At 44.7% G+C, this 16,037-nt stretch overlaps 1 long non-coding RNA gene across 1 annotated transcript in view; it reads right to left on the bottom strand.

The window, feature by feature from the left end:
* Window positions 1-14,711, bottom strand: part of LOC135974129 (uncharacterized) — a 15,484-nt gene extending 773 nt beyond the window's left edge. Inside the window, exons 1-2 of the long non-coding RNA XR_010591310.1 lie at window positions 14,614-14,711; window positions 13,891-13,975 (exon numbers count right to left, since the gene is read on the bottom strand). This is a non-coding gene — a long non-coding RNA (uncharacterized LOC135974129). The remainder of the gene's footprint in view (window positions 1-13,890; window positions 13,976-14,613) is intronic.
* Window positions 14,712-16,037: the final 1,326 nt, after the last annotated feature.

Raw genomic sequence — 16,037 nt, 5'->3', positions numbered from 1 at the left:
CTGGGTGGAGGTGGAGCTCGGGCTTCAGCTTCAGCCCTGGGTCCCAGCAAGTCTAATGCTGGCCACAGTGACCCCATTAAAATGGGGGTGCGACCCCCTTTCGGTTCCCAACCCACAGTTTGAGAACCCCTGGATTAAAAGATACAGTTTCAGGCACGGCAGCATAAGTCATTGTGAAGAGGCTGGAAACTATTAACTTTACTTTTTAATTTATTTCATTCCTAATAATGTTTGATTAATCTTTGATTCAATAAATCAAGCAAAACATGTTGTAAAAAATTCAAGTCAAGTGTTCCAGTACAGTACATTAAACTGTGCACTCTACTTACCCTACATACCGATCTTAAAGGTTCATTTTAAATAGCAGGATTCTATAATAGAAACTACTGTACTAGCTTCATAAAATAAAGCTCAGTCTCTGGTTAATGATAAGAAATGCACAAAGCTAGTGAAGCACGGGTCTTATGCACCACAGTGAATTTCATCCTGACTGAGGCAGTCTAAATGAATCAGATTGTATATTGCCTGGACAAGTTCTGATGGATGCACGAGAGCATCATTACAGATTGATCATCTCTTTTTACATGTGAGTAGTCACTGGACTGTTACTTTTTTTTTTTTTTAAATGAAAGGACCTTTAACAAAAGAAATGTGAGCTTATGTTGAGAAATATAATTGTTTTTGCAGCTACATGCTTTGAGTCTATTTTAGCTTTTCCAGTGGTGACAAAACCAACTTCCTCCCAGGAAACGAAAATAAAAAAGGGTTATGAGTTGTTTTTTTTTTTTTTTAATTGTTTATATTGACAGGGAAAACATTGTTCTCAAAAAGTGTTTATTATGAAAATACAGATTGATGGAATGAGCTCTTGATTTCCTCGGTTGATGGAGCTGATTTGCCTATTTTTTTACAAGCTCTCCTTAATGCATAATGGCTATAGCCAAAACTTTTCAACCACGAGTGCCTCAAGTAAGGCTCCAAGCAGGGTGGATTTGATTTAAATCACTAGTCAGGAAGACTAGATTTAATCATGGATTTCTACATAAAAGTGCAATCTTGTTGGTTGTTATAACCTTAATACATATTCTTCACAACTCAGAGATAAATGTAGGTTTCATTTTTAGAAGGTACACACTATACATTAAGTGATTTATTTTGAAAACTTTTCAGATTAGTTTTACAGTTATATCAGAAAATTAATGATTGGTTATTTCATTTACCAAAGGTAATTGAAGCAGATATTTATTCTTGCCATGCTATATTACAGGGATAAGCAACCTTTCAGAAGTGGTGTGCCGAGTCTTCATTTATTCACTTTAATTTAAGGTTTCGCGTGCCAGTAATACATGTTAACGTTTTTTAGAAAGTCTCTCTCTATAAGTCTATATTATATAACTAAACTATTGTTGTATGTAAAGTAAACAAGGTTTTCAAAATGTTTAAGAAGCTTCCTTTAAAATTAAATTAAAATGCTGATCTTACGCCGCCAGCCTGCTCAGCCCGCTTCCAGCCTGGGGTTCTGTTCACCTAGGCCTGCAGCGGGCTGAGCGGGGGGACTTGAGGTCAGGGCAGAGGGCTGGGGTGTGTGTGGGGGGTGCAGGGCAGAAGGCTGGGTGTTGCGGGGAGGTCAGGGCAGAGGGCTGGGGGGCGTGGGGGTGCAGGGCAGAAGGCTGGATATTGGGGGGAGGTCAGGGCAGAAGGCTGGGGGTGTGTGGGGGTGCAGGGCAGAAGGCTGGGGTGCTCGGCTCGTGGGGGTGCTCTCTGCCCTGAGGGCTGGGAGGAACATGCCCTGTTCCACCTCCTTCCCCAAGGCCCGTCCCTACCTCTCTCTGCCTCCTCTACAGAGCAGGGAGCACACTGCGCTCAGCTCTGCTCCGCTCCCCCTCCCCCTCGCAAGGGCCATCGCCAGCAGGGAGAGGGAGAGGGAGGAGGAGGGGCTGGAATGCACCACGTTGTGGGAAGAAACGGGGGAGGGGGTGAGCTTGGCTGCCGCAGGACCAAGCTTCTGCCTCCTGCCCCCGCAGGGGAGAGCAGTGGGCGGGGGGGCTGAGTGGGGCGGGGAGCCGGGACACCCCCTCCCCCCCCCAACCGCTCTCCCCTGCAGGGGCAGGAGGCAGAAGCTTGGTCCTGCGGCAGCCAAGCTTTCCTCCTCCCCCTTCTTCCTCCAGCCTGGCACTTTCCGCCCCCCCCTCCTCCTCCTCCTCTCACCGGGCAGGCAGCGTGCCACTCAGAATCGGCTCGCGTGCCATAGGATGCCGACCCCAGCTGTATTAGGAAGAGGACATCACCAGACATTTAAGTAAAACAACAACAACGTTATGTATTCTGGATTTTCTTCTTCAACAACAGCAAACATAATATTTTAACAAAACAAGCATATGAATTTTTGAATTTAGTTAAACATTCAAGTTTTTTTTAAAATCAAGTTTCTTTTTGTTAAAATTGTTTTAACTAAAATAGTTAATGAAATATTTTTTGAAATAAAAAACAAAAATTAAATCGATTATGTCAGCCAGGTCAACATGAGAAACTTAAAATATTGGCTTCTACAGCTAACTCAGTCGTCTTCACCTTCATTTTTTCTGTGTTTTCATAATCTGAAAAAGAAAAACAAGCATTCCTGCTTTTTCAGGTCCCAAACGATTTCTCAATTTGGAATGAATTAGTCCAAAGGAAGAAATTATTCTTTCTACACCAGCAGAAGAAGCTACTGCTGTTAAAAGTGAGATTATCACTTCAACAGTCTCTGAATCCAAGTGCTTAAGTGACTTCCACCAGTTCACTGGTGTGACTTACTTTAAAACATCGTCAGCAAACATATATTTCTTGAATGGTTCACCCTTAGCTCTGAAGTTTATTATAGTTGGCATTATGGAGGGATGATTGCTGGATGTCCATGTCATAGCCAACTTTTCTTCAGCAGTTAAGGTTTGACCCTGGTACCAAGTATTGAGAATATTTGCAAGAAAATGAGCTGGAGATTGTGCTTATCCCATTTGTTTTTTTAATGCTTGTAATTTAACTCTGTCATTGCATGTTTTTCTTTTTAAGATCTTACTCAGTTCCTTCCAAATTTCATCAGCATGAGCAATAAAACAGCTATTTCCCTGCATTTTGTTCAAGGCTTTCAGGGTACTCAGCATGTGTTCAATATGTCTCTTCGCCCAATGTTGAGAACTTTGGCTGTGACAGTGCCATCTATTTTTTCACAATTTTGTTCACAAACTGTCATCAGATTAGGCCAGTTCTTGATATAGTGCTCAAAACAGTCCACTACTGAGTTCCATCACATGTCTTGTGGGAGAGTTAGCTTGGTTCCTCCTACTTTTTTCCAGAGAAGCTGCTGCAAGTAGTTGTTACGGAAGTATTTTGCAATTTCAACAACATTAGCCTTTATTGCTGGAACACTGAAGTCTTTAGCTAGGAGGTGCATCAAATGAGCACTGCAACCATATGGTATTAGCTTGGGACTCCCTTCACTCTCTTCTAAATTTCTTCTCATCTTGGATACATTTGCAGCATTGTCTGTAACCAAGCTGCGTACTAGCCATTTGAATTTTTTCCCCCCACAGTTCGTTATAGCTTTTACTGCTACTTTTTGTAAGTATTCTGCTGTGTGTGCATTCCCTGATGTATCAATTGTTTCTGTAAGGAAGACGTTCCCTTCTTCTGTTGTCACACAAGCACATACAACAGGATCATTGTGCACACTGCTCCACCCATCAAGACTCAGGTTAACAATTTCACCCTCTAGACCTTTTGCACACTTTCATACACTTTATCCAGCAATTTGACTGCGACATCTGCTCTGTTGGGTGGACTGTATCCTGGTCTTAATGACGGAACCATGTTAATGAAGTGTGGGTTCTCTATCATACGGAAAGGAGAGTTTGTTGCATAAACACTCTAGGCAATTTTTTCATCAATTACCTCTTTTTGTAATCTGCTGGTTCTTATCACAAACTTATCTCTGGTTGTTTCTGGATGATGGAGATTTTTTTTTTCTTTTTGCTACAGGTGATATACTGTGGCTATGTGACATACATGATGTGACAAACACTATCATTGGCAGATAACTCTGAAACTGTAGAAAATGATGGTGATCTTGAAGGTGGATAGTCTTCAGAATCCTGTATGTTGAGGATGGATTCTCCTAAACAAAATAAGTCAATGCAGTTATTGAATTATCACCATACTGCTCATTTAGTATTACTCATTGCATTCACTGATACTCAGTACTACTTTAAAGATGAAATTGTGAAAGGAAGATCTGCCTATTTCAGCTATTTATTTTTTTTTATCACAACTGCATCTAAAGTGATAGTACCATAGAGTAACAATTATATTTTTTGCTCAAACATAAGAATTCAAGAACAGTCTAGAAGGAAGACAGGCAGTCCTTAAGAAACCAGTATAAAATAAAAAAAAGTTTACCAACCTGAAGATCCTGCTGTTCAGACATATTCCTTTCATCATCTTCAATGCAGCTTCCTCCTGAGAAGGAACACTTCTCATGATGTTGTTTCATTCGGGCAACCAGACCTTGCATTTCTTTGTTGCACTGTTTGCATTTTGCACACATGCCTGTCTTACCCACAGGCAGAGGAACTTCATTAAAAATCAATGAAGGCTACACTCAGAAAGACCTCAAGCCTTCTGGAATATGCTGCTCAAACAGTTTCACTTTTGTTTCTACCGCCTGTCCCTCCCTTTTCACATTTATCTCTAGACTTCTTCTCCTTGTCCAGATCTATTCCATCCCCAACAATCTTCTATTCATTGAACTTTTTGAAACTTTGCACTTTAGAGAGAGGTGAGTGATTGATTCGGTGTACACAAATTTGCAGAGGGACAATAGGGTTGAGGTCTGTTATTTCCCTATATTTCTATATATTATTTATTTTAAAACATTTTTGCTGTTAACAAGCATGTTATCTCTGGAGACACAAATCCACAGTTTGAAAAATGCAAAACTAAGCCTATCTGATGGTATCTTCTAGACTAAGCACTGAGTCCCATTGGGTAGATAGAAAGATTAACCTAAATAATCTATACAGAAGCCCCTGGAACTCCATAAGATTAGGTTCCTAATCCATGAACTATTGGAACTCATTTACAAAACTTTTCTTAAACATTGCATGAATATATTGTCTCATGCTATAGAATTATTATTTATAATCCTTATTCCATGATGAGATATCTTTGAGCTATAATGTATCTTAATTAAAACTATCTTTAAATTGGTTTCTTTCCTCAAAAACCATTTTATCAAAAAAAATTATTAGATTTAAACAAACAAACAAAAACTATTAATTTTTTTTTAAATCATTGATTTTTATCCACCCTGGCTCTGAGATCCATTTTTAGACACCTAAACAACTGCAGTTTGATTTTCAGGGATGTTCAGTCAATGGGAGCTACTGGCAGTCATTCACCTCAAAGGTCCATAGAGTCATAGACTTTAAGGTGAGAAGGGATCATTATAATCATCTAATCTGACCTCCTGCACAGCGCAGGCCACAGAATCTCACCCACCCACTCCTGTAATAAACCCCTAACCTATGTCTGAGCTATGGAAGTCCCCAAATCATGGTTTAAAGACTTCAAGGTGCAGAGAATCCTCCAGCAAGTGACCCATGCCCCATGCTGCAGAGGAAGGCGAAAAACCCCAGGGCCTCTGCCAATCTGCTCTGGAAGAAAATTCCTTCCCGACTCTAAATATGGTGATCAGCTAAATCTTGAGCATGTGGGCAAGACTCACCAGCCAGACACCCAGGAAAGAATTCTCTGTAGTAACTCAGATCCCACCCCATCTAACATCCCACCACAGGCCATTGGGCATATTTGCTGCTAATAGTCAAAGATCAATTAATTGCCAAAATTAGGCTATCCCATCATACCATCCCTTCCATAAACTTATCAAGCTTAGTCTTGAAGCCAGATATGTCTTTTGCACCCACTGCTACCCTTGGAAGGTTGTTCCAGAACTTCACTCCTCTGGTGGTTAGAAACCTTCGTCTAATTTCAAGTCTAAACTTCCTGATGGCCAGTTTATATCCATTTGTTCTTGTGTCTACACTGGTACTGAGCTTAAATAATTCCTCTCCCTCCTTTTATGATTTCAGATGTGCAGACTAAGGGCTGTTTTCTGGCAATTAACCTCAAAGGGACCACGCATACAAGTAAGCACACTAGTCCTCATGAATAGAGGATTGCAGAATCAGACCCTTAGTGTTGTATTTGGATCATCACATTCATTTGGTTTAAATGCATATTATACTACTGGTAGCACTCTCTCTTAGAAAATCAAATTGCAAAGTAATTAAATGGACTTTCAATGTCACCCTTGGCAAAAATTCAGTTCTAAGGATCATTCTGCCACTGGACGGGATTGCAAAAAAAGAAAAAAAAATGAATTACCACCTCATATCTGAGCAAAAGACTACTATTCTCCCTTAGGTCTAATCATAGCGCAATAAATTAAGAGCTTGAGCTTTCCAAATTAAAACTAGTTAAGAGCATTAGGGGGTTGCCAGCCTCCACAGTGGTCCCCTCACATGTACTGGGGTAGCTCTGCAACAGTTTCCCCTCTCCTCAGGGCACAATCACTCCATACCACAGAAGATACTCAAATCAAAGCTCCCCTTTCAGGGTCCAACTTATTAAGTCCTGCCAACAAGGTTAAAACAAATGGAACTTCAACCAAAAGTAGTCTCCACTCCAGCAGCAGGCTGGGCCCAGCCCCTCTTCCTTGAGGGTCTGTTTTCCTTTCACAGTTCACACACTCTTCCACCCCAGCCAAAGCTGGGTCCAGCCTCTCCTCCTTGCGGGTCTGTCTTCCTGCTCTTCCAGCCATAATTCCCCAAATTTCTTGTCTGGAGTTTGGCCTTCTCACCTTGAAAATGATCCATGGCCTTCTCAGCCTTCTCCATAGGCCTCCAATTTATCTTCCTCAGGCCTGACTGAACCACATGACTCACTCAATCCCCAGCCCCATTGTGACGTTGTGCAGTCTATATGGTTTTATAAAAATATGATAAGTGAATATAATGCAACTGAAATATGCTTCATGCAAAAGGTCTCTTGTATGGTATCATTACAAAGCTTATAATCTACATCCTATTTGTATAAATGTACCACTCTTGTATCTAAAACTAGAAATATGAAATACAACTCTGAGGGCCTACTGTAATTATGCAAAGTGTGGGCCATTAATGGTGGTTTGGAATCTTGATGACTCCCATTAACCAGGACCATTGTCTGCAGATGGCTGTGTTTTATCTGAGAGTCTTCCTATATATGTGTGTGCTGGCAAGTGGGTAATGAAGTCTTGCAGTGACATGTGATCCTGTCACCTGAACTGGAATCCATCTGTAACCTGGTGCTTTTCCAGTGAGTGGGGGTGGAAACCCAGAGGGACAAAGGGTTCCTGCCTTATGCAAAACATATATAAAGGGGTGGAACAGAACAAAGGGGGAGACAGGAGCCATCATGAAGAATCCCCCTAGCTACCATCTGAGCTGGAACAAGAGCTGTACCAGGGGAAAGAATTGTGCCCGCGCCTGGAAGGTGTCCAGTCTGAGGGAAAAACCTACTGAAGCATCTCTGAGGGTGAGATTATCTGTATTCAGTTTGATTAGACATAGATTTGTGCATTTTATTTTATTTTGCTTGGTGAGTTACTTTGTTCTGTCTGTTACTACTTGGAACCACTTAAATCCTACTTTCTGTATGTGTTAAAATCACTTTTTACTTATTAACTCAGAGTATGTATTAATACCTGGGGGAGCAAACAACTGTGCATATTGCTCTATCAGTGTTATAGAGGGCGAACAATTTATGAGTTTACCCTGCATAAGCTTTATACAGGGTAAAACAAATGTATTTGGGTTTAGACCCCATTGGGAGTTGGGCATCTGAGTGCTAAAGACAAGCACACTACTGTGAGCTGTTTTCAGGTAAACCTGCAGCTTTGGGGCAAGTAATTCAGACCCTGGGTCTTTGTTGGAGCAGACAGGAGACTCTGGCTCAGCAAGACAGGGTGCTGGAGTCCTGAGATGGCAGGGAAAACAGGAGCAGACGTAGTCTTGGCACATTAGGTTAGCAACCAATTGGTAGCAGTCTGGAGTAGCCAGCTTCCACAGTGCAATCACCATGTGCTTCTCCAGTGACAGGGCAGCTCTCATTCTCATGTCCTTGCGCCGCCAGGCTGGAGCGAGCTCATCACACAGTCCCATGAATGTGGCTTTCTTCATGAGAAAGTTCTCCAACCACTGCTTGTCATCCCAGACGTGCATGACAATGTGATCCCACCTCTCAGTGCTTGTTTCGCAAGCCCAAAAGCGGCGTTTCACTGTGGTCAGCACCTCTGTGAATGCCACAAGCAAGCAATCTCGTGTCGTAGCTACTACAAGTGGCAAGATCAATGTCACACTCCTTTTGCCTTTGTATTTTAAGGAATAACTCCACTGCCACTCGTGACGTGTTGGTCAGTGAGCTGCATACCGGTCAGCAGTTTGAGATCCATTCCTGCAGCCCAAAAGAGGCAGGGCGCGTAGTACACAAACCATCGAAAGATGGCACCATATGCGAATGGAAGCAAAGGGATTGCTGGGATGAGAAGCAATGCATCACGGGGCTTTGGGACTAGACCCAGGATGCCCCACGACCCCCTCCACCATCCCACAAGTCTTAGTGGCAAAAGAGAAAGAGGTACTTTGTGGGATAGCTGCCCAGAGTGCAGCGTTCCAAATAGCTCTGCAAGTGTGAACACGCTATTGCGCAGCCAGCTGGCAGTGTGAACACACAACAGCAGTTTTCCTTCTGCGCTCTCTGAGCGGCGCTGTAACTACCGGCACTGTAACTCTGCCAGTGTAGACATGCCCTGAGTGCCTCAAAATGTAGTCCCTCCCCTAAGATATGGGCTAAGCCTCTTCCCTTTTCTCTTTCTGGTGCTTGCTATTGCCAATATTTGAAGCAGCTTCTCCCCTCCCCTCATGCAGGTTGGGTCCTGGATTTTGTTCTTGGCACCTGGTTCTTTTCTATGTTCAAACTACAGCTCCAAAAGTTGATGCCAAATTTCCACACAATCTCCTCCAGCCAGAGCTCTCTTCCACCAGCACAGGAGAAGACACAATGCCTGTGAAAAGTTCCACCTCCCAAACTGCCTTTTCTGCCTTAAATGCCACTGTGCCGGTTCATTGAAGCCTCACGTGGCCTGCTGTGAGAAAGCTTCGCTGCTGAGACTTTGAGTAGTGAATTAAAGCTGGTGGCTGTATCCTGTCCTTGAAACACCTCTGATTCAGAGAGGTCCAACTTACCCTCATTTCTGTGGAGTCTTCTGTTATGAGTTCCCTACAGGATGCCCCTGCAGCCATTGCTTAGTTAGGCTGAGAGGATCCTCAGGGAAAGAACAACCCACACTCTGAATTCTGCTTTGTACCAAACTCTGGTACCTTGAACTTCAGTACAGAATCTCTTTGTCAGACTGTGTGTTTATCAGAAGTGCTGTGCTTGCTGTTAACACCCTGGATTCCAGTGATTGTTCCTTATGACTGCATCTTCCAACTGCTCCCCACTTGTCAGTACTGGCTCCAAAGAAAAGCAGAGCATCAGAACTGTTAGTTTTGCATTAATGTCTTACTTAAACAACTAGGGTCATATTCTGAACCCTCAGGCACTGTGGGGGGATGACCTGCAGGTGAAAGAAGGGGTGCTGATTGATATTTGTATTTGCTTTATAAAGCATTGCATTTTCCACTTTTTGTCCATTTCCCAGTTTATTTTAAGGTTCTCTTAGCCCTGTTTGGTGTTTCAAGAAAAGCTTGAAAATGTGAACAGAGTGCAACCAAAGCAGCAGGTGGGCTGTAGTCCACGAAAGCTTATGCTCTAATAAATTTGTTAGTCTCTAAGGTGCCACAAGTACTCCTGTTGTTCTTTTTGCGGATACAGACTAACACGGCTGCTACTCTGAAACCTGTCAAAGGGAAACAGTATCATTCCAATAGCTTTAATTGGCACTAACCCACAGTGTCTTTGAAACAGATGAATATGACCATTTGCAAATTATTTGTACATATCCTAATTAGATTTTTGCATAAAATATGACAAATGGAGCCACACAAAATGTGGCAGCTAAGGTTAAATACCGCTTTTCCTTCTATTGGTACTATCCCTGCCAATCCCATTCTGAGGAGGAAAATGGAACCCTTGATGCTACATCTGGGGATGGGGAGAAGGGGACTCTATGCCACTGTTCCTGCATTTCTGGATGGGGAAATGCCAACACAAGTGAGGAACAGAATCATGGTGGTGGCCAGCGATAGAGCCATGGGGCCTCTGCCACGCTGAAGTGTGCCTAGAGCATCAGGTTGCCTCAATCCAGCTCTGGCATTAATATGTTCCTTAAACAAATCCTGGGGGGAAAAATAGGAGATCAAAGAATCCAAAATAGATGTTGCAAAAGACCTGCCAAAACTACAACTTTTCAACAGCAAAAAATCAAAAGCCCTTTCTATAATCTATTGTCCCTCTAATTTACACTCCAGCCACATTCACTTGTCTGTGTGATTTTATTTAGCTTCTGGATCAAACTTTTAAAAAAATTAGGCAGAAGTGAGCAAAAAATTGAATTTCCGTTTGAGGTGTGTTTATTTTATGCTAAAACATTCTGTGTGGACTGTCTGGAATTTTTCAGTAAGCAGCACATCCAAAAAGCATGGAAGTGAATCAGCAGGAAAAGTTCATCTGGGAGAGCCCCTCATAGCCTCCTGAAACTGGTAAAGCTACTGCTATCACAAATTCTCTCCTTCAGCAGAGACTTTCACTGCCTTACACTGCAGCAGCACTATTGCCCTATAGCATGATGGCCAGCTGCAGGCCTTACTGCATCAGTGACAGCCTGCAAAATGTTTTATTGCTCCACCTGTCAAAACATAACCAAATTATGTCCACTATGAAAGCATCGTTGTGAACAAGGCCGGCTAAGGATTGCTAAGGGGATTCTTTGGGATACACCCCAAAATGTAATATTCTCATTTTACAAAAAGAGTGTGTGAGGATCTTTAAGTCCCCTGCTGCAGCAATGGAGTTAGGGTGACCAGACAGCAAGTGTGAAAATTGGGTTGGAGGTGGGGGAGTAATAGGGTCCTATGTAAGACAAAGCCCCTAATATTGGGATAGTACCTATAAAAATCAGGGCATCTGGTCACCCTAAGTGGAGTACAGTTGCACTTTGTAAATGATAGCTAGAAATGCAAATGAGAATCTTAGCTATCCCAAGTCAGGGAGGTCTACCGCCCTGGGCTCCAAAGTTCAATTCCATATTGGAATTCCATTTAGTCACTGGATCAGAAAGACTGGGACTCTTTTCCTCCTGTGCCCCCATCCCTTCTTCCAGCATTTGTCTCTTCTGGGCTCTAGAGGATCCATGTGAGTTTGCATATCCTATACATGTTGCTAGTATACCCAGGTACCTTCAAACATGGGGTATGGAGTAGATAACCATGGCCGGATTAACCTTTTGTGGGCCCCAGCGCTAAACATATTTGTGGGCCCCTACGTAGTCATTGTGGGCTTCGAGTGTGGGCCTGGTGTGGCAGTGCCATTGGTGCCATAGTATACCCCAGGGGTCGGCAACCTTCGGCACGCATGCCAAACACGGCACACAAGCCGATTTTGAGCGGCACGCTGCCTGCCCGGTGAGAGGAGGAGGAGGGGCCTGGAAGCGCCACACTGCGGGAAGAAGCGAGGGACAAGGGAAGCTTGGCTGCCGCAGGACCAAGCTTCTGCCTCCTGCCCCCGCAGGGGAGAGCGGTGTGTGTGTGTGTGGGGGGGGGGGGGGATGTCCCGGTCCCCCGCCGCCCACCGCTCTCCCCTGCGGAGTCAGAAGCTTGGTCCTGCGGCAGCCAAGCTTCCCTCCTCCCCTGCTTCTTCCCACAGCGTGGTGCATTCCGGCCCCTCCTTCTCCCCCTCCCCCTCCCTGCCGGCGATGGCCCTTGCGAGGGGGAGCGCAGCAGAGCCGGCAGAGAGAGTTATGGACGGGCCTTGGGGAAGGGGGTGGAACAGGGCATATCCCTCCCAGCCCCCTGCCCTGAATGGCTCATGGCAGGGGGCTGGGAGCACCCCCACGAGCCGAGCACCCCAGCCTTCTGCCCTGAACCCCCCACCCTGACCTCAAGTCCCCCCCAACACCCAGCCTTCTGCCCTGCACCTCCACACACACCCCAGACTTATAGAGAGAAACCTTCTAAATAACGTTAACATGTATTACCGGCACGCGAAACCTTAAATTAAAGTGAATAAATGAAGCCTCGGCACACCACTTCTGAAAGGTTGTCTACCCCTGGTATACCCAGTACTGAATTTCAGAGACATTTTTCATTTTGATCACACACCTCTACATGACCATATGCATTGCCATACACAGCTCCCTCAGCCCCCAGTTTTTCTCATTGAGCTGTACCCATGTGGGTTTACCAGTGTCCACAGTGAGCAGAACTTTCATAGTGATCAGGGAAACTCCCCAAAGATTTATCTCCTTCCTCATTCAGACCTTCTATAGCCATGTCTCCAGTACCCCCCTATGTCACCAGTCACTGTATGTGATCCTAGTCTCAGCTCAAAGTTCCAAAGCCAGCAGATACCTGATCAATTCTGCCAAATCACTCCCTCAGCACCCATCCTGCCATTTAAGCAAGCCACTTGCAAACACCATTTCCCCAAAGTGAGGACTTAGGCTGGTGTCTTCAGATTCCCAAGGGCTTTCTCCCTCTGCTCCCATCTACATGCTAGCTACTACCTGATCAATCACCCCACGCTTGTTTCCTTTCCACTTTGGACATGCTCCCCAACCAGCTGGGGCTATTCTCCCACTGCAAGCCTGATCTGCTTCCTCTTTCCCTGCTCCCCTTGACATTCCTTTCCTACTGGTGACCTCCATTCCTTGAGGTTAATTCCAGTTTCTTTATCTGCTCTAGCTTAATAGCCCCCAGTAGTCACAGAGCCACCTGCAGCTTCTCTGGCTAAAGCCATGGGGCCAAATTGTCAGAGGCCAGCGTTAGATGGCTGCAGCTACTGGTCATGGGAGGGGTGGCAATTCCAAGGCTGACCATGCTTGAACCTTGCAAAGTGGCATTAGGGACTATAAATCCTCAGCGCTGGCCCTAGGCAGCTGCAGACTCTGCAGTTAAACACTTCCCTTCTCTAGGCCATGGCTTTAAGTACCTGAGATGCCCATCACCTGCAGCAGAGACCACCAATTCCCATGCACCCCTCAGCTAGCACATAGTTGTGCAGAAAGTGCAGCCTGAATGATTTTGGAGGCTGGGGTGCCAGGAGGTTCCCAGCCCTGAGCAGCAGCTCTGCAACAAGCTCACTGGGCCCCCCTCTGCTGTGGGACCAGGATCCTGTGAAGACAGTGGAGTTACCCTGTGTATAATCAGTTCTGTCCAAAGCCTGTTGGAGTGGGAGAGTCTTTTCATTATCTTTAATGGGCTGTGTATAAAAGCAAAGGACCCCATTCTAGACTCTAGGAGCAAAGTGCATTCTATGCTGCACTGGTTTACTATTGTAACAGGAAGGTCTCATTACCTAGTGAATAAGCAACACCGCCTACAGCACCTAACTTTTTCTGAGAGGCCTCCTGCCCAATTACTAAATGTAAACCTGCTTAGCTTACTAGGGCTGAAAATATCAGGTAGTATGGTCACAAAAGCAAGGCACTTCTAAATTCAGTAGGAATTTTGGATGTGCACAGAACACAGACAGGACTGGTTCCCGCATGGTTACAAAACTGCATTAAAGTAGAACAATTTTCAGCTTGTGTGATTGCAGGATATCTGGATCCATATCATAAGACTGTCCTACATACATGAGGAAAAGTTAAAGTACCTTTGTTATTCTTTTGTTCCATTCTTCATTTCTATGGGGAATTTGCACAAGCAATATTACTGTCTTCCTTTTAAAGGAAACAAAACTAAAAAAAAAAAAAAAAAAATGGTAATGGCTGTTGAAAATAGCAATTCCTGTCCTAGTTAGCACTGGGGAGATGCCAGCATTTGTTGCTCAATTTTACCCTACTTTTTCTATAGCAAGTTAGTGGATCAGCATATTTGATTTGGGAGACATGAAGTAACTGCAGCCTAAATTGAGCTTGAGCACTCCTGAATTTTGAGTGTTCAAATCTGGAAGGCAAGTGCTAGATTCCCTTTCTGAACATTGGATAAATCTGGAAAGGAAAAGCCAATTTCTGCTTCCATGGCTCAGATGTGGAAATCCTCCCACATGGCTGGTACTGTATCTAAAGCTACCCAGGTCCTCTAGTAGAGCCTTCCCTCCCTTACTTATCTAGGGTTACCATATTTCAGCAAGCAAAAAAGAGGACGTGAGGAGCCCCGCCCCCATCCTGCCCTGGCCCCGCCCCTAGCCCCGCCTCTGGCCCTGCCCCTTTCCCCCCCTCAGAACTCCCAACCCTCCCCCCCCTCCTTGTCCCCTGACTGCCCCCTCCTGGGACCCCTGCCCATAACTGCCCCCCAGGACTCCACCTCCTACCTAAGCCTCCCTGTTCCTTGTCCCCTGACTGCCCCCTCCTAAGACCCCCCCAAATGGACTTACTTCTTCTCCATTCACAGTGCCACCCCCTTCTAGCAGCCAGCTCTCCATTCACAGCAAGCTACAGCGCATGGGGTCCCCACTCCCTCCCTTTCCTGTTGATAGCTGCCAAGGGAATGCTGGGAAATGTAGTTCCTTCCTTGCTCCAGGGCTGGCTCTATAAGCAGGGAGCTGGCCAAGGAACTACAGCTCCCAGGGCCCCATGGGTTCTCAGCTCCTCACTCTCAGAGCCTCCACCTGTGCCGCACTGCAAGAGGGGAGGAAGTGAGTGTTATGGCTCCCCCCTTTCTGAGCTTGGGCCCAGCACTATGGAGCCATTGGCACCATGGTAAATCCGGTACTATAGATACTGTAGGGAAAAAAGGCCTGATCCAACTCTTTGGATTTTAACATTCTCAAACTTACTGGGATTTGATACACAGGTCTGATTTCCGCAGTTTGAGGTCATCTCTAATATACGGATATCCATAGTCTTTACCGTCATGTCACTGGGCAATGGTGCTACCATATTTTTGAGTGTTCCTGATGAAGTTTCTGTAGAAAATAGTATATATTGGAAACTGATGAAGTAAAACCTGGAACTTTGCTGGGCTGGAGCTGTTACCTAACCTCTTTCTAGTGGTAGTGCAGTCAGTGAGTTGGCAGAGTCGTATTTAGTGACCCAGTAAATGTGAGTTGCAGAAATTTAGTAAGAAATGTCACAGTGCTGCTTTGATAAGGAGGAACTAGAATTGCTGCGTTTGTTTATAACTTCCCTTTGCACTCATGGCTGAACATATTTATTTTACTCATGGCCTAAGAGCTTTTACTGTGCTGTGTGCGCACATTTTGAATGTTGTTCTCAAAACATATCAGGCAGGAAGTGAGTGAATCAAGAGCCTTTGTGATATGCACCTGACGCACACACATCCCAGTGTGAGTCACGCTTCCAGGCTAGTTACTATTCTGCCAAAGGAATGTACTTTGGGCATGGTAAGCCTTGCAAGCACATGTTCCTGAACACATTCTTATCATGCTCCTCCCAATGCTTACTAATACCATAAAACCACATTGATCTTGCCCCACCTTAATGCAGGTTAGAATTTCAGATAACCATTTGGCTGCATTTCTTGTGCTAGTGGATATTATCAGGCTGTCACTGCAGAGCCTCACAGGGTATTCCTATGCAGCCCTCAGCAGTGAGGCTATGAGTGCAGTTCGACAGACTTGGGCTAGCAGCGCTTGCATTAGCGCACTCAGCACTCTGGAGCTCAGACTTCATAAGAGGGGAGTGGGCTTCACAACTTTAAATTTGATAAGCCAAATGGTTTAGGTTTAACCTTTTTGGTGGGAGTTCACAATCTGTCCTGTTGTCTCAAGTCTTTCTTTAGCAGTAGTTCTGTTTTCTGGGGTAGGGTTGACAAATATTTCACAGGTGGTTTACACTT

Source organism: Chrysemys picta, chromosome 11, assembly GCF_011386835.1.
Source record: "Chrysemys picta bellii isolate R12L10 chromosome 11, ASM1138683v2, whole genome shotgun sequence".
In the NCBI taxonomy this organism is placed as follows: Eukaryota; Metazoa; Chordata; order Testudines; family Emydidae; genus Chrysemys; species Chrysemys picta.
The sequence above is the reverse complement of the archived record's forward strand: the minus strand, read 5'-3'. Positions and strand labels throughout refer to the sequence as shown.